The 22533-nt window shown below is 40.5% G+C and overlaps 1 protein-coding gene across 2 annotated transcripts in view; it reads left to right on the forward strand.

Annotated features, from left to right (window-relative positions):
• The window catches only part of LOC122811507 (1-phosphatidylinositol 4,5-bisphosphate phosphodiesterase delta-1-like), a 969949-nt gene that overhangs the window by 549402 nt on the left and 398014 nt on the right, over positions 1 to 22533 (forward strand). The window lies entirely within an intron of this gene.

Below are 22533 nucleotides of genomic sequence, written 5' to 3' on the forward strand. Positions count from 1 at the left end.
CAGTGCACTATTCCCAACGTTCCTCAGATCTCGTTTGCCACTTTCATGACAAGACGTAGTGACTACAGCTCTTAGTTTCATAGTATAGTACTAGGCTATCTGCCCTGGGGCATTTGTAAGCCTAGCCATAGTGATGTGGCTTTTGCCACCCCATGAAATGGTACAAACATGTACAGATAAAATCTAGAATACTGTGCCTCTGTCTAGTAGTGACACAGTGAAGGTCCCCTTATATTAATTTCAACTCTCATCTTCAACTAAATATTAAAAAAAAACACCAAAAGCTGGGTATGCTCTACCGTCAAAACCATTACCTTACAAAGACCTCTAAAATCGCTCTCTCCTCTTCCTTTCTTATTCCCTCCCTGCTCTATGGCTCACCTCTCCTAACAAATCTTCAGTCCTCTCTAAAGAAACAACTTTCCTCTTGCTACAATAAGATCGCCAAGTTCGCTAGCGGCCACAGGTCATCAACCCACCACTGTTCCTCTCTCCAAAAACTAAACTGGCTTGAAATTCCTCATCAGCTCAACTACATTCAGCTCACCCTAGCCCATAAGCTCATAAATAACCCCTCTCTCTGTCCCTCCCTGTCTTCTGCTTTTAAGTTACATCTACCAGACAGAGTCTTAAGGTCTAACAACCAAAACCTACTAGAAGTACATAAACCAACACGTCCCCCAGGCAAATACCTTCTATACTCTAACCTAGCCTGTCTTTGGAACTCACTCCCACCATCCATTTGTACCACCTCTAATCTTTATACATTCAAAAAAATCTCTACACACACATCTAAAGTTGCAATGGGAATGTTCCTGTTCTCATCCATCATAAAAATATGGAACTCTTAATCCTTCATCCATTCTTAAGCTATTCAACAAAGCCTACTTAACTTATCATTCCCTTCATAACTACATTCATTTATAACAAAACAACTCTACCTCTCTAAAGTCATTACACAACTCACATCTATTTTACCTATTTCTATTACACTGTATTATATGAATGTTACCTCAAATGCAAAATCAATGACTGTATCCTATTTTACATTTGTATAAGTATTTAAGCTATCTATTGTTTATTCCTGCCCTCTGGTTTGCTTTAAAGGCTTTTTAAATTGTTTGTACCTATTTTGTGTGTCTGTTTTTTGGAGCTTTTCTCCCCAGGACTCCATTGATAACGGGTTCTTTTAGGCCCAATGGACTATCCTGGTAAACCAACTGCAAATAAATAAATAAAAATAGTTTACTGTGCCTTTGTCTGGCAGTGACACAGATGTGACCCCTGGGGTAAACTTACGATCTCCCATCCACTCATCAAGATTTCTCTTGAAGAGATTCAGTGCGGGGCTCTGCCTAATATGAACTGGGATCCTGTTCCAAAGTATGGGAAGCCTCTGGGTTATGAATCTATCCCTCCAGCATGTCCTATTCATACTTGTGCCGAGGTTTAAGTCTTTAGCTCTCGTGATCCTGATGGATTTGGATTTTTTTAGGTGGAGCATGTCCATCAGATCCTGATTGGACATGGCCTTGTATGTCAGGCAGAGATCACCTCTGAGCAGGCGGTATGCTACTGAATAGAGCTGAAGTTTCTTTAGTCTGGCAGAATAAGACATATGTTGGAGACCCTTGATCCTTTTGGTGAGGTACTTTTGTGGTCTCTCCAGCTGTTGCAAGTGCCGGGTGAGGTACATACCAAATGGGGTATTGTACTCAATCATGGGTCTGATGAGGGAGGAATATAGGGGTACAATGACATCCTTGGATCTGGATGTGAAACCCTTCATGATGAGGTGTGCAAGGTAGAATGTTTTTCTAACCACTTTGGCAACGTGGGTGTCAAATGAGAGGTCGCTGTCTACTTGGGTCCCTAGGTCTCTGATTACTTTTTCCGTACTCAGTGGGTTGCTGTCTGTGTGATAATTTGTGGGTACTTTGTTTTTTCCAAAAGGGATAACTATACATTTTTTGGATTTAGTTTAAGGCCGTGACTACGGCACCAGTTGTCCGTTTCAGTGAGGCCTTTTGTAGGATGTGTGTATCTGCTGGTGTATCGACTATGGCACCTAGTTTGCAGTCATCTGCGAACTTTGTCAGCCACAGCCCTCCCATGTTTGCTTTAACATCTGAGAAATAAATGCTGAACAAGAGGGGTCCCAGGACAGATCCCTGTGGGACACCACTTGTGACTGGCTTTGAGTCTGACATTGCTCCAGCGATTTTAACTTTATGGGTTCTGTCCTTTAGCCAGTTTGCAACCCATCTAGTGACATAAGGGTTTACTTTTAAGCTGTTTAGCTTATCTATGATGCCTGAGTGGGGTATTGTGTCAAAGGCCTTAGCCAAGTCCAGGTATGCTGTATGGACTGCTTTGCCCTCATCAATGGCTCTAGTGACTGTTTCGAAAAAGTCAACCAGGTTTAAAAGGCAGGATCTGCCCTTTACAAAGCTGAACTGGGTGGGGTCAAGCATCTGTAGGTCCCCTATGTCTCTGTTTATGAGTTCCATAATGATTCTTTCCATAACTTTGCAGACCAGGCTAGTCAAGCTTATGGGGCGGTAGTTTCCAGGGTCTGTAGAGGCACCCCCTTGTGGTGTCGGACCACTGTTGCTGTACGCCAGTGTTCAGGTACATATCCCGAAGTAAGGCTAAGGTTAAATAGCATTTTTATGTGTGGGTTTAGCTCCCCTTGGAGTTCACGTAACACGCACCCCAGGATACCGTCAGGTCCCATTGATGCTGTGTTTTTTGCTTTGTTTAGGGCGGTTCTCACTTGGACATCTGAGATGACAGGGAGATTACATTCAGCTGGGATAAGTATTTCTTCTTTTGGGGGTGAAGGAGGCGAGAAATTTGCACTGAACCTATCAGCCAGAATGTTAGCAATATCTGTGGGTTCAGTGTATTTTTTGTTGTTGTGAACCAACTCTGAGCATATCTGAGGGTTTCCGCCCAGGTTTCCTAACATAGCTGAAGAAGGCTTTGTGGTTATCTTTAGTGTCCTTAGCGATTTTTCTCTCAAAGTTTGCCTTGGATGTTTTTATGAGAGAACGTAGTTTTCTGCTAATGTTGATCAGAGATGTCTTCCCTTCATGGGATTTCGCTCTGACGTGCAGTAGCCTCCTTCTTTTGTTATGCAATTTGTTTATGGCTGAGGTCCACCAGACAGGACGCTTACATTTGGTGGAGAGGGACTTGGATTTGTTTGGGATTGCATGATCCATGCATTCTTGGAGATGTCCATAGAAAGCATTTGTGAAGGATTCGGCATTGTGGGATGTGGTATCCACTGGCACAGTGGGCTTAAAGGATACCATCTCAGTCTTAAGAAGAGTGAAGTCGGCTTTTGAGAAGTTTTTCACTGTGGTCTTTTGTGCTGGGGGTGGAGGTGGGATATGTATATCCAGGGTGATTAATTTGTGGTCAGATCTCACTAGTGAGGGGTATACTTCTGGTGTGGAGCATTTTGTCCCCATGTTTGTGATGATCAGGTCTAGTATATTATCTCCCCTAGTGGGAGAGGTGACTAGTTGTTCCAGTGCATTTGAATTTATGAATTCCAGGAACCTTTGGGCTAGGGTATTAGGGCTAGAATAATGTACCCAATCTATGTATGGGTAGTTGAAGTCTCCCAGTATGATGGTATTTTGTGATATATTCATATCCTCCAATGTCTTCAAGGAGGCTGAGTGGGGTTCTTGAGATTGGGAGGGTGGTCTGTAACATGCTACCAGTTGTATAGCAGTTTTGCCTATGGTTAGTTGTACCTGTATGGTCTCTGATGCTTCATGTGTTGCTACTAACCTGGAGGTGTGGGTGTCCTTTATGAATATGGACACTCCCCCTCCCTTTGTGGTTCGGCCCGGGTTTTGGGGCCGGAAAGCATGATACGAGGTATAGCCTGGTAGTGCTGGGGTGCTCTCAGGAGCCTTGAACCAGGTTTCAGTTACTGCACAGATGTCAATGTTCTCCATGCTGAGGAGTACATCAAGTGCCTGCATCTTGAGATTTAGACTTCTAGCGTTGAGCAGCATTGCCCTTAGTTTTTTTCCATTTTTGTTTTCTAAGGAAGTGGGTTTGTCTTTTGAGCCTTGCCTAAAAAAGGCACTATGGGGGTGGCAAGAGCCTTAGCCAATATCCGGAAGCCCAGTTGTGACAGGTGTAAGCCATCCCTTGCGAAGCAGCGTAGCTTGTCCAACATATCATCCCAGGCAGACAGACATTGGATCCCCTTAGAATGACACCAGTACTTGAGCCAATTGTTAAAGCTGATCATCTTGTCTTTGTATTGTGGTATCATTCTTGGTGAGGGCAAAATGCTTCTCAGGGTCAGGGTCATACCAGCCTGGGCTACATAATCGGAGAGCTCCTCTATGTCTCTTTTCATGTAGTCCAGGGAGGTACGTCTCAGGTCATTCACACCAGCATGGACAATGACGGAGTCATATTTGTACTTGCTTTGGAGTGACCCGAGTGCGTGTGTTATGTGGCAGATCCTAGCTCCCGATAGACAGCTCACAGTCACCTTCTCCTTGTTCAGCCTGGTCAGTGGGACATCAGTGTGTCTGACTATGGAGTCACCTATTACTAGTGTATCAGGCAAGGTGTTTGGCCTTAAGGGCTGCGATTGGTTGACACACTGATTTATTGAAGTATGTGTTGCATGTGTTTTGTTTTGAGGTGGTGGATTTTTCGATGTCTGCTTTGGGAGCCTCTGCTGTTTTGGTAAGTTTTTTATTAGAGCCTCCGAGTATGTCTTTGTGTTTTTATGTGTTTGGTTTGCAGTTGTGGTAGGTCTATGTGGGACTGGGATTGTTGTGTGTGTGATTGCCATCTCCTCCTCTCTGGTCATGCCAGCCCTGAGTTGAGAACGTTCAGCCTCCAGTTTGGCTATATAGTTGCATCTCTCACATGTAATTGTGTTTGTTGGGAGGAGGAGAGGGTTGTCTGTGTACATGAGACAATTGTAGCATTGTCTCAAGATGCCCAGATTGACCAGCTGAACTGGAGATGACACCAGTAATCTACCACTCGACATGCTAGAACAGTATAAAGGAGTGGTATACCTTTAAGGGAAGTGGGTATTCACAGGGGTGGTAAGTAGATGTAGTGCTTTACTTAGTACAAGAGTGCTTACTTAGTAAAGAAGTATTGAGAACAAGTGCTAGGCTTATAATACAGTGAGTATTCTGGTTATACTAAGAGTAGAGCTTCCTTAATGGAAAGTTTGAAGAGCAGACTTGGCGGAGCCAGAAAAAGTTTAACCTTGTTTAACTGGCGCTGCGCTATGCGCATGACCGCGCAAAACTGTGCAAATGCAGATTTTAAACAGTGAACTACAAAAGAGCTAGGAATGGTCCCAAACAACCAATTACTACAGCTTCTTGTGCTGAGGTCACTTCCCCCAAGGACAGGTAGGCTGCTCAAGGCTCCCCACTCCCGCTGGTGAGCAAAGAAACTTCCTTCTATCCAAGTAAGGTAATAGACAACACAGGAACTACACCACAGCCCAGAATACAGCAATGCCTGTAAACTGGTCTAAGCTAGTCGAGGAAGCGAACTTGTTCAAGATAAATTTCTTAACAACTTTATCTTTAATCATTAGCCTTTTGATAAATCTCTTTCTGTTAGATACTTTTCTATATGCCGTAAGATGTTTTGCTACCCTTGCTCACTTTAATTCTACTTTATACACTTACTACTGTATTCTTGCTACCATTGTTGGTAGACAAGGGTGTTGTACTCCTCTAGCTTCTTTTTTCCATTTCTGTTTCTGGTTATAAGGTTTCCTTTAGTCTTACTTCTAGTACTGCTGTTGCATATACATTAAGCCTGAGAAAGGCTTTAAAAAGTGTGAAAGATGTGGGCATAATATCCCCTTTTCAGACACCGACACTCTGTGTATCTACTGTTTAGGTGGGGAACCCCTAGATCAAGATTGCTGTATTTGTCGTGGATGTAATGCAAGGGCTTTAACTGAGAGAATAAAAAATGAATCTTAAAGGGTATGTTGCCATCTTCTCTCTCTGAAGTCTTATCTGGACTTCAGTCTCCTAAAATTAAAGTTAAGGACCCTTCAAAAAGGTCCAGATCTGTGATTCTTCTGCTTCCACATCCTCGGAGCTGAAGAAAAAGAGGGAGAAATTGGATTCAAAGTCTTCTTGGATCCAACCATCTTCAGATCTGTCTAAGTACCTTTCTAATCCAACAACTTCAGATCCAACAAAACGTGCTTCGGATACAAAGTCCCCAGATCCTAAGCCATTGCCTCACACTGTATACTTGCCCAGCATGGATCTGGTCCCTGCTAGGGTACTGTGATGACCCCACTCTAGGCCAGTAATCAAGGAGCCTCAGTCCTCACCACTGACACTGGAGAGCAGTGTTCACGTGGAATACACTCAGTATTTCCAGATGTAGACCTCTCTGCATCAAGCACAATTTCCATTAAGAGCACACAGAGAACACACTCTGCCCAGAGTCTGGGTTTGTGTTTGTTTCTCCCTCCTTCCTCAGGTTCCCAATAAGGCTCTTCACTGGCACAGCTGTAGGGTTAAGTCCTCAGCCGAGTGTACAAGCCAAGTCCTCCAGCACCCTCTCTGTGAAACCAGTGCTTTGTGTCCCTGCTTCAAGTAGATGACATGCACTCTTTGAGATGTCATTTTTGCACACTCACACCTGGGAAAGGCTGGCAGAGATTACCCACTCTACAAACTTTGCCCAGACTATAAGATAGATTCTCTCCACTGGTCAGTTACTATAAGGCTCTTAAAAACGGTATCCAATTATACTGAGTGAAATTAATATTAATACAAATGGTAATGTTGACTAAACAGCAAGGTTTTCAGGAGTGGCCAGAGTTATCACCAAATAAATATATATAGATACTCCTAAAACTTAAATATTTTCTAAAACAACCAGCCACAATGAGAAGTTGAAATATATTTAATAATAAATAATAAAAGAATATGAAAATACTAAATATCTATTTACAGTAAACACCAGTTTCAATTGCGGGAAATAACACAGGTGGACAGGTTCATACAGTTACAGAAAAACAATACTTAACTAATCTCACTATTTTCCTAAGTGATTTAGAGAATTACTATCCCTGATCACTTGCTAGAGCAAGGCAAGATGAAGTAGGTGAGGGATCCTTCTATGTCAGGTTCCAAGAAACAGGCTACCACTGAGGCTTCAGTCTCCTCTAATATTAAAACATTATTTCTGTACAGAATGACATCACATGCATCTGGTCATCTTACTTCTGGTTCCCATGCAACCCCTATTGCTGTAAGCTGTCAGGATTTATCACACAGGTGTCAATAATACACACACAGAGCCTTGCTAAGATCTGCTGCAGATCCTGGAAGTCATAAAACCATAAAAGACCTCCACTCTTCCTTCAGGAGCTAATAAATTATACTTCTTACAGTCATTGAGTTTCTGGCTTCTTTCAGAACTGTGAGATAACATCTTTATGGCCTAGGCCCAGAAATGTAATTTTCTTACTATTTCTCAATGTCAAGTGGATTGAGATTAATCTCTACCTTCTAGTATCCTCTGTTACAACATATACATTTAAACTGTTACAGTAATGCATGTGCATTTCTTTTCTCTCCAGCAGGAAACACTGTTGATATATTTTTAATACAAGCAGCTTTACAAGTACATTTTTCAACCCAAGCATCTGTACAAATCAGTTTGATATTCAAATGACATATTCTTAACTAAATTCCAGCTAGCTGTGCTGGCATATATTACATATCCACTGCCCTACTTCTTCTAGCATAGCTGGAAATGCCTCCTATAATCTCAAGTACCCTCTCCTTTTTTGGAACGGCAATCTTTGTCTCCTTCAATGGTGTCCTCTCGTTACTCCAGAAGTCTCACAGAGGTAGATTTGGAAAGGATGATGAGCAGATTCTTCATGGAGCAATTTCAGAAGGGAGTCTTCATGTTTCCTACCCCCCTGAGGTCAGGAACACCATCCATCTTCTTCTCCACAGATAACAACTCCTCTTCTGACCCAAACTGTGGTGTTAGAGTGCTCAGATCTGAGTGTTCTGGGCCTTCTGTGTCGGATCCAAAGAGATCTTTGTCTTTGGATTCAACCATTACTCTGAATACACTTGCCTTGACATCTTCAGATCTGGATGACTACCAGAGCTGAAGCTTCCAAGTTGGATCTGAGGGGATTGGATTGACTCTGAGGTTTTCAGAACCATCTCTTCCTCTGGAGGTTTGGCATTGGACAGCTCAGCCCTCAGAGCAGAGGGAAGTGGTGGGCCAGAAACCCATTTTCTTGGCTCTGTTGACTTCCTTCTCTCTGGAGTGGTCTGCCTTTGAGGTTGTGAAGAGGGTTTTCTCTCCCACGGCAGGTCAGGTGGGTCATTCCCCCTTGGATCCACTCTCGCTATCTCGATTGACTTTGCACCATGATCCTTAGCATTTTGCTCCACTGGGGCAGCCAGCCCAAAGCTTCCAGACTACACAGCTGGGTATTTTCATCTCTTCCGATACTTCACTGGATCATCCCACCTTAGAAGTCCCTAGGAAGAGGACATTCAAGAGGAGGCATTTGGACTCCCCCCCCCCAGGAGTCAGTCACCTAGGATACTGACTTTGATGAGGGGGGAAGGGTCCCCCAAATCACCACCTGATGACATCTCATTTGGAGGCATCCTTGAGATCTTTAAACTGAAGGGTGGTTGGTGTGCCAAAAACCCAATTCCTGAGGAGTCAGTATTTCTGGAAGCTTTCAAGACTGGCCCATCTACCTTCTGGGTCACTCTGCTCACTGATGAACTTATTGATTTGGTTTCTAAGCAGGTGTGGAAGAAACCTGATATGATTGAGTAGATCCCCAAGAGACCAAACAGGATTCTGACTCTACTAGTAGGAAGATAACGTTAGCGTAAGGGCATACTAGTTGATGTAATGGTCATGGTAGTAGCCACAAAGAAGGAACTCATGGAATAGAATTCCACTGTCTGTCCCCCTAACAGAGAATCTAGGGCACTGGATTTGTTCGAGAAGTGAGTTTATGCTTCAGTGACATTTGCTCTCCGATCTGCAAAGGGACTTGATTAAGGAACTTTCAAATTCCCTTTCAGGGGCCACTGCTGTAGAGGCTCAAACGTCCTGTGGCCTCACAACTGGTTACTCTTCAATCTATTGCAAATTCATCCATGAGGCTCATCTGGCATGTTGCAGAATGCACCTCAAGGGCTGCGGGTTCAGGCATTTCCATCAGGAGGAATGCCCAGATGCACCTGTGTGATTTTGCAGAGCCCTTCAAGTCATCTTTTGTCAGTGCTCCCTTTCACAGTTCTTTCTTGTTTGGCCCCACAGTAAAAAACACACTCTCCAGGTGTGAGAAGGACAGAAATACCTTATCTGCCATGGGTGTTTGTTTTTTGACTTCTTAGCTGACCTTTTCCAGGAATCAATGGAGAGGTTGGAAGGTGTGGTTCAGGAAGTCTCAGGATCCTTTCCAGGAGAGGTAGCTCCCCCAGAGGCAGAGGGGGGAGTGATAATGGCAGAAGATGCCCCCATGGCAGAGGAGGCCCACAGTACCAAGGGTCTAGAGATATATTTTCCAACAGACCCTTTCAGTACTCCTCTGGATGTAGGTGGGGGTCACTTATCTCTGCACCAGGAAGCCTGGCTAAACACAACAAAGGACAGTTGGGTGGAGAGAATCATTTCCAGAGGTTATATAATTCCCTTTTCCCTACCACCCATTACCCAAGAAAATCTCCAATGTTCCACCAATAAGAAGGAAGCAGCAGCACTAGAAATCCAAAAGTTGCTAGAAAATAGAGTCATCCAAGAGGTCCCTCCAGACCAAATAGAATCCGGAACTTACTCAAGATTCTTTTTAGTGCCAAAAAAGACAGGGGACTGGGACTGATTCTAGATCTCATTGTGTTGAACAAATCAGTTTGACACACCAAGATCTGGTTGGTCACAGTTCAGTCCATTGTGCCCTTTCTGAGCAAGGATGACTGGATGTGCTCGATAGACCTTCAGGATGTGTACTATCACATAAAAATGAGCAGACAATCCAGAAGGTACTTACTTTTCCAGCTGGGAGCCAGTCATTACCAGTTTAGAGAACTGCCATTTGGCCTAACCACAGCCCCCAGGGAGTTCACCAAGTGTATGGCAGTAGTAGCAGCTCACTTGAGATTGCAGGAATTCCAGGTGTTTCCATACTTAGGTGACTGGCTGACTACTGCTCTGACCAGGCATCAACTGGTACAAGCATGAATTCAAGTGTTACAGACTTGTTCAAATCTTGGAATAACCATCAATTACAACAAGTCACACCTTCAACCAGCTCAGACATTGGAGTTCATATGAGAAATATTCAACACAGTATCTATGGTAGCATCTCTTCCTCTTCCAAGAGTACAAATGATAAGAAGTCAGGTCAGAAAAATAATTTGCAGTTCCAGAATTTCAGCCCGGTTGATTATGCAAGCCCTGGGATCAATGTCAGTGGCTATAATCTTATTTCCCTTAGCAAGATATCTCATGAGAATTAGAATTCTGTAATGGATGCTGCAAACACAATGTTCAATTCTCTTTCAACCCATGTCGACAAAGATAAAAATAACTCAGGTATGCAAATGGTATCTTTCCTGGGGTCCACTTCAAAATACTGACTTTCAAAATCCCTAAACTCAAAATACTGAGACCAAAATCTCTAAAGCTCAAAATACTGAAAACTCAAAATACTGAAACTCAAAATATCGAAAAAAACACAGTACAGCAATACAACTATATTGCAGTAGAACTACATACAGAAACATATTACTCATGCAAATATAGGTAGGAGGGCAAGCCACCCTGCACCCCCACACCCACTGCTACTTAAATATATTAACTTCGAGATTGCAATTCACTACACTGAAGTGCAATCTTGGAGTTGATATATTTAAGTAGCAGGAATTGTGGGGAGCTCAGCCCCCATGGGGGAGGATGCAGGAGGGCTTGCCCTTGTGCTTATACTTGGAGAAGAGTAATATGGTTTGTGTTTTATTTGTTTCAGTATGTACTTGTGCTGGAATATAATAAGTGTTGTTATCCTGTGTGTTTTCATTATTTTGAGTTTCAGTATTTTGAGTTTTCAGTATTTTGAGTTTTAGAGATTTTGGTCTCAGTATTTTGAGTTTAGGGATTTTGAAAGTCAGTATTTTGAAGTGGACCCCTTTCCTGGTGAATGCAGTAATAAATTGTTACAAGGTCATGTTTTCATTCTCCCTCATCCAAAGGCCATATTGACCATGGATGCTTCCCAGATTGGGTGGGTGGGGGGGCATTTTCTGGGGAAGACTGTCCAAGGCACTTAGTCCCCCAAAGAGGCCAACTTGCATATCAGTGTTCTGGAAATGAGAGTGGTGTTTTTGGCATTGCAAGCGTTCTAAAACTCTCTCCCTCTCAGAACAATTGCAGTCCAAGTAGACAACATGTCAGTAGTTTGGTACATCAACAAACAGGGGGAACCAGATCTTATCCTTTGTGTCGAAAAGCCCTGTGGGTGCGGCAATGGGAGGTTTCTTCAAACTGCTTTCTAATTGCAACCCATAGTCTGGGGAAGTCCAACGTGATAGCAGACACATTGAGCAGGTCCATCATACTACCTCATGAGTGGTCCCTCAACAACAAAGTACCGGACATGATGTTCTGTCAGTTGGGCCAGCCTTGCTGCAATCTTTTTGTATCTCTGCTAAACAACAAGTGGAACAGCTTCTTTGCCCTAGTCCCCCCACAGGGGGAGTCACCAAGGGATGCTCTACTGCACCATTGGCCCCCCAGTCTTCTGTATGGTTATCCTCTGACACCTTTAATTCCCAAATTCCTTCAGAAAGTAGCTAGGTTGAAGAGCAAAGTCATCCTCATTGCACTGGCCTCAACAGATTTGGTCTCCTTTCATTTGGCCTCATCTTCCGTACCTTCCTTAGATTCTGGATCCAACTCCAGGCCTTCTGTCTCACCCAACAGGCATGGTTCACCCAGACATCCCAAATCTCAACCTGACTGCATTGTTTCTCCAATTCCATTAATAACTAGGCAACCTATGCTCTCTTTGCCTGTCCGTTCCATACTGTTGTCTTTCCATAAACCCTCTGTCATGAAAGGGGATACTGCCAGCCCAGCTAACTGGAATTTTGAAAATCATTACATGTCATTTGTGAATATTAACATGATTTATATAGAAGTGTAACAAAAGTGAGATACTGCCATTACAGCTTTCTGGAACTTTGTAAATGGTTGTGTGTCATTTGTGAATGTCATCATGCTGCATGTAAGATGCTTGTGTTACAGATGTATTAGAACTGTATGTCATGTTGTACAGATGTGTGCTGAAGAGATATTTTGTAAAGTACTGAGCAGAAATATTTATACACTATAGTAACTGTTTAGATGCATATATTTTAACAATGGAAACTGCAAGACAAGAAGTTAACTTCAGAAGAATAGTTGAGATTGAATTACTTTATGGCTAGGCCATAAAAAGAAATGTTATCTTTCAGTTTCAGTGCAACAGGAGACATAATGTCTAGAACTAGAAGTTTTCTGTATTGTCCTTAAATCTGGAGGAATGTAAATTATTTTACAACTTCTACCATTTGCCAAAAGATCTGAGGTCTATTCATTTTCACAGGTAGATGCTGAATGCTGCCAGCTGCATCAGTGGGGGCTTTTACCTGGGATAGAGGCAGATGACAAGAAGTGATGTCTTTCTGCAATCTAGTCCAGAAGTAATATTTGGGCTATTCATTTAAGAACTCTCTGAGAGAGAAACTTGGCATTTTGTATTTTGTCTTTGACCTGAGAAGAACATCCACTCATCACATCTGCCTTTTTGCTTTGTAAGTAAGTTAACTAGGGTACGGTAATTTCTGTTAGATACAGTCAGGAATATAGTGAAGTATAGCATAGATGTTTTCTTTACTTATTTGAGACTGTCCTGCAATGTTGTTTTAAATATTTCCTTTGATTTCGAACTCTGATAGAACTGTGATTATTTACTGAGTATTTTCTTGTTCTTTTATTATTTGTTATTAAATATATTTAAACCTTTCGTTGTGGCTGATATTTATGAGACATATTTAAGTTCTGACAGTACTTGTATATTTATTTGGTGACACTGTGGACCACTCCTTATAGCTTTGTTCTTCGTCAAACTACCATTTGTATTGATAGTAACATTACACAGTAAAAGTGGACACCCTTTGTTAAGGGTCTTAAAGCTGATAAGGACTTGGCTGGTGGCAGTGATAATTACCTTATAGTCTGGGCAAAAAGGGGGCATAGCAAGTAAACCTGTTCCAGCCTTTCCCATAATGGCCTTTCCACATAACAAGTTGGTCAAATCAGTTACAAATGTAACTCTAGCTAGATGGTTAAGAGAGTGCATTTCATTTGACTACAGAAAATTGGTTCTCCCCTTAGCTAATCCACTAAAACCTCACTCAACCAAATCTATGGCTATTTCCATGGGGTTCCAGTCTAGAGCATCCATGGATGATATTTGTGTAGCTGCAACTTGGTCAAATCTGCATACCTTTATCACTCATTACAAACTAGATCTGGTCTTGAGGAGAAGAACAGCCTTCAGCAAAACTGTACTCAAGAATATCCTTCCTTAGAGTCCACCCAGGAATTTAGGTAGCTGGGGACTTTGTCCCATCCATGGAGTAATGAATGAAAATTGACAACATCAGATAAAGAAGTTATGTACTTACCATAATGTTCCATGTGTGTTGTCCATGTTCATTCTTCCTCAACTTCCCACTCTCCATCCCCTCCATTTCTCCCAAATGACTTCTGGACGAATAAGAGTCTTAGGGACACCATACATCCCTTTTGTTGAACTCTATTTATGGCATCTCTTTTATAGTTTCTGTCTATCTCAATCTGTAAATAGGATCTGAGGGACATTGGGGTAGTATGCTGTAGGTAGGAAAGGAGCTTGAGAGTTTGTTAGGTGCCACAAGCTAGTGTAACAGCCGAGTTGGATCTGAGTGTCGGAACCAAACCCATCCACTGAGGAAGAATGAAAATGGGCAACACAGATGAAACGTTATGGCAAGTACATGACTACTTTTTTTTAATAGTACTACTGCTATGGCAAATGTTTTGTGTTTCTAGATCTGTTAATAGATAATAATTTTGACATACAAGTATATTACAAAGATTGTGAGAAAAGAAGTAGCCAGTAATGCATACCTTGAATATAATAATTTGCCCCATGAACATCATAAAATTGCGTTATAAACATCTTAAAATGACTTTTTAAAATATAATTTTCTTCATATTAGCAGGTTTACTACTTTGGCTGTTGCTTTTAATGAAGAGTTATTGATAGTAAGGCATTTCAGGCAAGGGGTACCCCAAAAAGCTAGTACAAATGGTACATAATGAAACCTTGAGTGGTGGAGGTAACATTTATAAGCGTCTTACCTAGGTTAGTAGTGATACCCATATGGAGTATACCAGTTCAGATTTAGATGAAACATAAAATAGAGGCAACTTGGTATGGTTTTAATGGGTCAACTGCATATGCTTAACTCATTAAATGCGAGTGACGCCTCCAGGTGCATCTGCAGTTAACTCCTACTGATGTCTGTAGGCATCAATATTACTTGTTCATGTTTGCATCAATATTTCCAAAAGCATGCTATGTACAAGGTTTTAAAAGATTTCATCTTAAAGCTTACACAGTGACAAACTCAACTGCATTAATATTTGACCTCTGTTTAGTGCAGGTAAAGAGGTATTAACTGCTGTTTTTATGATGTTAATTTATAAAGATGTAATGTTCACGTTTTTCTAAATATATCAACAACCAAGAAATGCAGACAAAACTCCTTTGCCTCATATGCAAGCTCTCAGCTATATGAATAAAATGCTGCTGGCAGTATATATTAACTTGAGTGGTTACTGAGATATTGCAAAGGTGTTTACAAAATAATAGAAACATAATATTTACTGTGTTTACTGACTTATAAAATTCAGTATAAGATCTAGAACCTAATGAGTACTACCACTATACAAATATTTTGTGCTGAAGGGTTTGCCTTTTTATACTTCTTTTGTAACTCATATTTTTCCAGAGATATTAGCGTTTTCTTGAAATGTTACATTGTAGACTTCCTGAGCTCCATTGGAGTGATTGAGTTAAGTAAGACACATTTCCTCGAGGTATAGTTCCTTACTGCCACTGGCTTGTTTCAGCAAGTATTCTAAATCTCACTAAATCGTCTACTTTAATTAAGCATACTTCCCAAAGCCCGGTCTCAACACACCATCTTGCTCTACCAGAACCAGATCCTAAGCCTAAAATCTCCTACCCAGTCATTAACTCTAAAGTCCTCAGTCCCTCCCTAAACCTAAAATCCCCTTCCCCCTCCATAAACCTAATATTACCTTCTATACCTAACCCTAAATTCCCTGATCACTTCCTAAAACTAAAATTCCCTTTCCTCTTCCTAGCTGTAAACTCCCAATCACAGCCTAAACATAAGAATCCCTAAGCCTAAAGACCAAATCATCTCTAAACCTAAGACTCCCTACTCCCAGCCCTAAAGCCCTGATCGCTTCACAAACCCAAGACCCTCCAACGCTATAGTTCCCGATCTCTGCACTGCACTTCACTTCCATCCACCCTTCATAAACCTAAAATCACCTACCACTCTCCCCTTCCTGACTTACCTAGCCCATGAGCAGTTAACCTAAAATCACCTATCCTCTCCCCTTCCTGACTTACCTGGCCCATGAGCAGTTAACCTAAAATCACTTACTACTCTCCCCTGTGTGATTTACATAGCCCATGAGCAGTTAACCTAAAATCACCTACCACTTTCCCCTTCCTGACTTACCTAGCCCTTGAGCAGTTAACCTAAAATAACCTACCACTCTCCCCTTCCTGACTTACCTAGCCCATGAGCAATTAACCTATAATCACCTACCCCTCTCACCTTCCTGACTTATCTAGCCCATGAACAGTTAACCTAAAATCACCTACTCCTCTCCCCTACCTGACTTACATAGCCCATGAGCAGTTAACCTAAAATCACCTACCCCTCTCCCCTTCCTGACTTACCTAGCCCATGAGCAGTTAACCTAAAATCACCTACTCCTCTCCCCTACCTGACTTACATAGCCCATGAGCAGTTAACCTAAAATCACCTACCACTCTCCCCTTCCTGACTTACCTAGCCCATGAGCAGTTAATCTGAAATCACCTACCCCTCTCCCCTTCTTGACTTACCAAGCCCCTGAGCAGTTCAAACACTCCAGTCTTTTTCACTCCCTCCTTGTAAGTGAGCAGTTAGTGTGCAGCAGGTGCTTGGATGAACTCATAATTGAGTTTGAATGTCAACTTGCACAGGCTACAAGATGCTCTGGTCCCTAGTGGAATTCGAGTAGTTGTCAGGTACATTATTATGTGTACTTGGCATATTTTACAGGCACAAACTAGTATTAAGAAACGTGTCAGGTAATAATCTACTTTTTTAAGAAGAAGAATGTTAACTTTGAGTCATTTGAGCAGAAGAACACTAGTCAGGCTAGTTGTAAATGTCACAGCAATACATTTAGACAACGTAGATGCAGTACAAGTTCACCTTCTGTTTTTTGTACTTTTATTCTGTAACTAGTAGTACATGGAGCAGATAAAGCTCCATGCACTACAAAGAATTATGATTGGGTCTCTGATCCTAACCTACTGCTATGTGTTCTCAACATGGATGCCAAGATTCGTCTCTCTCAACCTTCGCTTTCAAGGTGAATTTGTTAGCATCCATATCTTGAACGCATAATAAGCCAGTTTTGACCAGCAACCCAATCGTAATTTTCTATGTTTTTCCAGAACACAATGATCATTTGAATTTTGGAATAATTTTAAGAAAGAGATATTTAAATCACTGATTGAGTATTTTGATATTTTTTGGGTGTCTGATAAGTTGCATCACTTGTTTTATGTTACAGCATGTTGGTCAAGTGAATTTTAAAAATAATTTTGAATGGTTGTTTTATTATATTAGTGGCTATTTAAAGCGGTTTTATATTTTGAATTGTAAAATGTACGAACACTACAGTGTTTGTGAGTAAAGCCTTTGGTGTATTTCTAAATAAAACAAAAAAAAAAAAAAACATTAGAAATTGATAGAAAAAAGCACAGTTACTATTATAACTAGTTTGAAGCTGGACAAATGTTTCACTACTATTAGCTTGATATCTGTTGTTAAATAATAGAACATTTTTTCCCTTGCCTGGTATTCATTTTATAGTCATATGAAGACTGAGTAAATTATGTGCACACAGCTATTCAAATTAGTTTGTTAAGAAATGTGAAACATACTTTTTATGTCTCTGTGACGACCGTGCCCTGGCCCAGAAATCAAGGAGCCTCAGTCCTCACCACTAACACCAGGGAGGTTGTCTCATAGAAGAGAAAAGGATAACTAATACACACAGTAAAGTACAATTTCCCTTAAGTGCACGCAGAGATTACAGTCAGTCTGGGGCTGGTTGCTCCCTTGCTCACCAGGTCCCCAATATGACTCCCCACTGGCACAGCTATAGGGTCCAGGTCTCAGCCTAACTGGGCAAGCTAAAACCTCCAGTACCCTCTCTGTCCAACCAGTACTTCGTGTCCCTGCCAAGTAGCTGACAGAACACACAAACACTTTGAGATAAGTATTTATACAACTTCACAGACACTCTTGGGAAAGGCTGACACAGATTCTCCAACTGTGCCCCTTTACCCAGACTATACAGTAGTAATTACTGCCACCACCCAGTTAATAATATCAGCTACTAAAAGGCCCTTAAAAGGGTGTCCAATTATTACTGTGCAATATTAATATCCAATGGTAGTATGACTAACAGTCAAGGCTTACTTTAGAGTGGCTTATTACAATAACCTCTATAAATATGCAATGTACTCTATAGCTTATCTCTACACAAATCAGCCACAGGTAGAAGGTTTTAAAAATATTTAATAATAAATAATTAAAACACAAGACAAAACTACTACACCACAGAGGTATCTAAGAGTTCAGAGATCACACAGAAACTTAAAATAATACAGTAGGACAGGTTTGATTTCAAAGAAAAATACCTAATTAATCTTTACTAGCTTTAACTATTCCTACAAGAAATCACAGTGCTAAAACTTACATGTGAGCACAAGGCAGAGTGCTGATAAGTTAGATGTCCAAAGTCAAAATGCTTTCCAGTCTCTTGTGAGAAATAGTATTTAAACATTACTAACAAACATGTCTCTAAGGCCCTCCAAAATTACATCATTTTGACACTTAGGTTTTCCCAGTATTCATATTGCCTTATCTTTACACCTGGACTGAGTTCTCTGGCCACAAACTGCATTATTTAGCAATCTAACACCTCCTCAGAAACTTACAACAATACAAGACATTTCACATGTATATGCTAGCAGAAACAAGAGCAATAAAGCACCTTCCACATCTAAATTCCAGTCATAAACTTCAGCCTTAAAACAATGGGCATGAAATCTTCATTCAGCCATCCTGGAGCCGAAGTCTAACATGAAAGGGTACAACATGCTTCACTGGACCAGTAGAGTGCAATGTTGTCACATATTTTGCAGTTCCACATTTCACAGTATTCTTTACACTCAAGAAACATGCCTGTATTTTACATTTATTTACAAATGCCAGAATTATATATCAAATTCGATTTGACTAGGCTGGCAGCCTTCGCCCATCTCTCCCCAATCGTCACAGTCTCATTTTCTTCATTAACAAAAACAAGAAAAAAAAAAGAATAGAATATACGCACTGTAGATTTGAACACTATGGATTTTATAGAGATTTTCACACTGAACAGTTTTTATGCTCACAGCACCACATATTATTGTATAATTTTAAACTTGCTCTCAATTGTCTGTTAAAAGTTGACCAGAATTGATTATTCTATGTTTATTTGTAAATTGTCTACACATAAAATGCAAAAAATGGTTAACAAGAAATTCAGGTTTGAATCCTGCTGCAGAACTGTTGCCAGTATGATGAGAGGACAGGAGTTTTAGATGCACACCACTGCCACACAAATATGAATATAAAATGGTGATTTGTCGTTAAGGGCTTACAGCAAATGCTCAATGCTGGGTTATGACCAAGAGCTGTCACATCCAAATTAGCTATACACTGTCAGCCCCATTGTAGGCCTATACTCAGCGACTCACCAGAATTTCACTCACTTCATTCTGAACATAGTGTCAGCTAATTGGAGGTAATACACCAGAAATTGTGTAACTGAAGAACCAGCGCAGTGGGTGACATGGTTACACAAGATACAGTATTCTGCATTGTTGTCAAAACCTCTCCTGTAGTGCTTGTGGTAAATGACATGCTTAATACTTTCCTTTACCAAAGGTGAATTAAACGTCTTTATTACTCTTAAAGCTGTACTCAGAAATCAGTATGCGGAAATCATAGAAACGGAGTAGTGCGGAAGGAGACCTTTAAAATATTTATCCCTAGGCTTGTAAAAGAAATCATTAGATGCTCCAAAAATAATTGATGGAGATCTATCAACCCATATCTGATATTAAAATGTTATCAAGAAAGGTAACTGAAGAGAAGGCCCTTTGACAAGCTGTGGAAAAAATGGACTCAAAGGCAAGTTGTTGTAAGGGAACGTCTTAAAAATAATACATATTAATTGATTATGTGACACCTACCTTGTTTCATTTTGATGCATTAAACTGAAACAATAAAAAATTCAACTAATATGTGCATCAAGTTCTTTACAAGTAAGAGCAGAGCTAAAATGAGCTGAGCTAGAAGCGCCCACTCTAGTTTGTAACGCTTTCTCGGGAGTCTCAACACTCTGAACTTTGCCTCATCTCACGGTATTACCTTTCCATCTCTAGTTTTTTGCTCCCAGTCTTTTAGTTCAATTGATAATTTCCTCCAGTAAATTCCTGCCTTCTCTTTTTCCTGTTTTCTGTAATCCTACTTGCAGTCATCCCTTTTGACAAAATTTAATTTCTCCATTGCCTAGTTGGCTTCTGTTCTTAGAATACTTTCTGATATTTTTTGAATTTAGTAGTTTGTATAGTTGTTATTCTCTTTAGGAACTTGCAGCAAAAATTCTACTTTTTGTTTATTTCTCAACCTCACTTTATCATCATCATCATCATCATCCCTTTCTACTTTGTTTTATAACCTTCTATGTGAAGGGTCAACTTATCCCACTTAACACTTGTGTTCTTCCCCTCACAAGTACACCAACCACAATCTTTGACAAACAGAAAAAAAAATTCTTTAAAAAATTATCTGATTTCATGTACAGAACATTTTTTCAGTTGCACAGAGGAAGGAAAGTGAAATTATTTTGTACATGATAATTTAATGATAGAACTCTTAACTGCTTTTGTAGTTGTTATTTCCAAGTACTTATAGTTGATGACTGAAACCTCAGGATGTAAGTAAACTCTAAGTCTGTAATCCAAGCATCTTGATATAGCTTCCTCTGCCTTCTAGGATTCCCAGCATCCATCTAGTATAAAAAAAAAAAACAGCTTAAAGAAAGGGACAGTAGTGGCTGTGATGAAGTGCTACCCTGTTTTTTTTTACTTTCAGGCTTCAGGGCTAGATGTAAAATTGTGAAGAAAAGTTAATAACTATGTTAATTGCCTGAAGCGGGTCCCCCATATAAATTTCTGCAGTGAATTTGTATTTTGTCTTAGGCCTGTGCACAAAATGCCTAGATGCCCCATTGTGCCAGGTTGTATCGGAGGACAATCAAGCAGAGAGTCAAATCTTCACAGGACTACATCACTCAGAAGGAGCTGTGTGCCTGATTTCAGACCACCATGGTATCATTGAGGTCCACTGCTAATGTTCCATCAAAAAAAAGTATTCAGGAAAGTCCCCCTTAGATGGGAAACATTGGTATGCCAAGGACAGTGCATCAGAGTATGAGGACCTCCTTAGGCTTGAAGATGTCATATATAGATAGAAACCTTTGCAGTCAGAGATGTGATAATGTAGTTCTTTTTTTTTTTTTTTTTTTTTTTTTTAAATATTTTTATTCTTTTCCAAAAACAAGAAAACATGAATGCAGGTTATTTATGACAATGAATATTTACAAATTATTTAAAAAGGTAGGCTAAAACCTCTAAACAGATATCAAACATTAAAACCAAAATAAAGTATTTACAAGGGTGTCTATTGTTGACATATAATTGACTTTCTATACAATTGTTTCCTGATTATAATCTGCTGCAGTCATTATTCTCCAGTATTTCAGTTACTTTTTGCCATGCTACGTATAATGATGTAGTTCTTTCAGTTCTTCCTTTAGTAGTGTTCATTTCCAATTGCGATACTGCTGACACCATATTCATGAATTGCTTAAAAGTTGGAGAAGCTTTGGATTTCTAGTTTGATGTAATGTTCTTCCTTGCAATAGCTAGGAGAGTCCATAAGATTACATATTTTGTTCTTGGCACACAGTCGGGTACAGGTGCATTAAACAAAATAATAGATTTGGAAATCTGGAATTTATCATTGAATACCATTTGCAGAAAATAATTTATTTTATCCCAATATGGTTTAATCAAATGGCATTAAGTAGAACATATGTTGCCAGTCTGCTTTTATTGATAAATCACATCTCCAACAGCCAATATTTTTCTTAAACATAAGTTCCATTTTATGAGGGGTTACATAAGATCTGTGTATGAATTGCCATGTAAAAAGTCTCCAATGTAATGAAAGTGATGTCTGCTTTGGAGAGAGAAGAATTAGTTTTTTATCTGTCATTTGGCACATGTCCATTAACTGATCTATAATAATTCCATATTTTGTCATTATTATGCATTTTTATTTTTTTGTTTGTTTTATAAATAGATGATAAGTATCCCTTTCCAGTAATGGGTTGATTCGATAATGTAGTTCTGAGGCATGTGATGCAGCCACTGTAGGGGCTGCCATACTCTTGAATTTAGGCACACCTCCTTGAGCCAAATTCACCTTGTTCGCAGTCTGTCTAGAGGCCTCTTTGTAGGGATCTGTTTCTGATGCCTAGACTAATTAGTGAACATGAAGGCAGTTTCCTCTAGTTGTTAGTTTACAATGACATCCGAGATACCTGGGCTGAGGTCTCAAACATGTACCCATCACCTCCAAAGAGATACCCACCACCGCAGTGGTGGTGCTGCGGTAGCGTTGTCGACTCACAGTAAGACACTGTCTGGTTTGATTCTTAGCTAGAGCGTCTTCTGCATGAGACATGCATGAATGGGCGTACCTTCGTTGAAGGTTGTGCGTCAGGGCTGGCAACTCAGCACGTAAAAATCAACTGCCAATCATTAGCGGACCGGGGTTCTGCTGTGGCGACCCCTAACCGGGAAAAGCCGAAAGACACAACAACAACAACAGTCTGAAGCCAAAAGGATATTTGTGGACTTACCACAGCTTACACAAGGTGGGCTATTTTTTTCCATTACTCATACCAAAC

Source organism: Protopterus annectens, chromosome 9.part0, assembly GCF_019279795.1.
Source record: "Protopterus annectens isolate FY-2018-M chromosome 9.part0, PAN1.0, whole genome shotgun sequence".
In the NCBI taxonomy this organism is placed as follows: Eukaryota; Metazoa; Chordata; order Ceratodontiformes; family Protopteridae; genus Protopterus; species Protopterus annectens.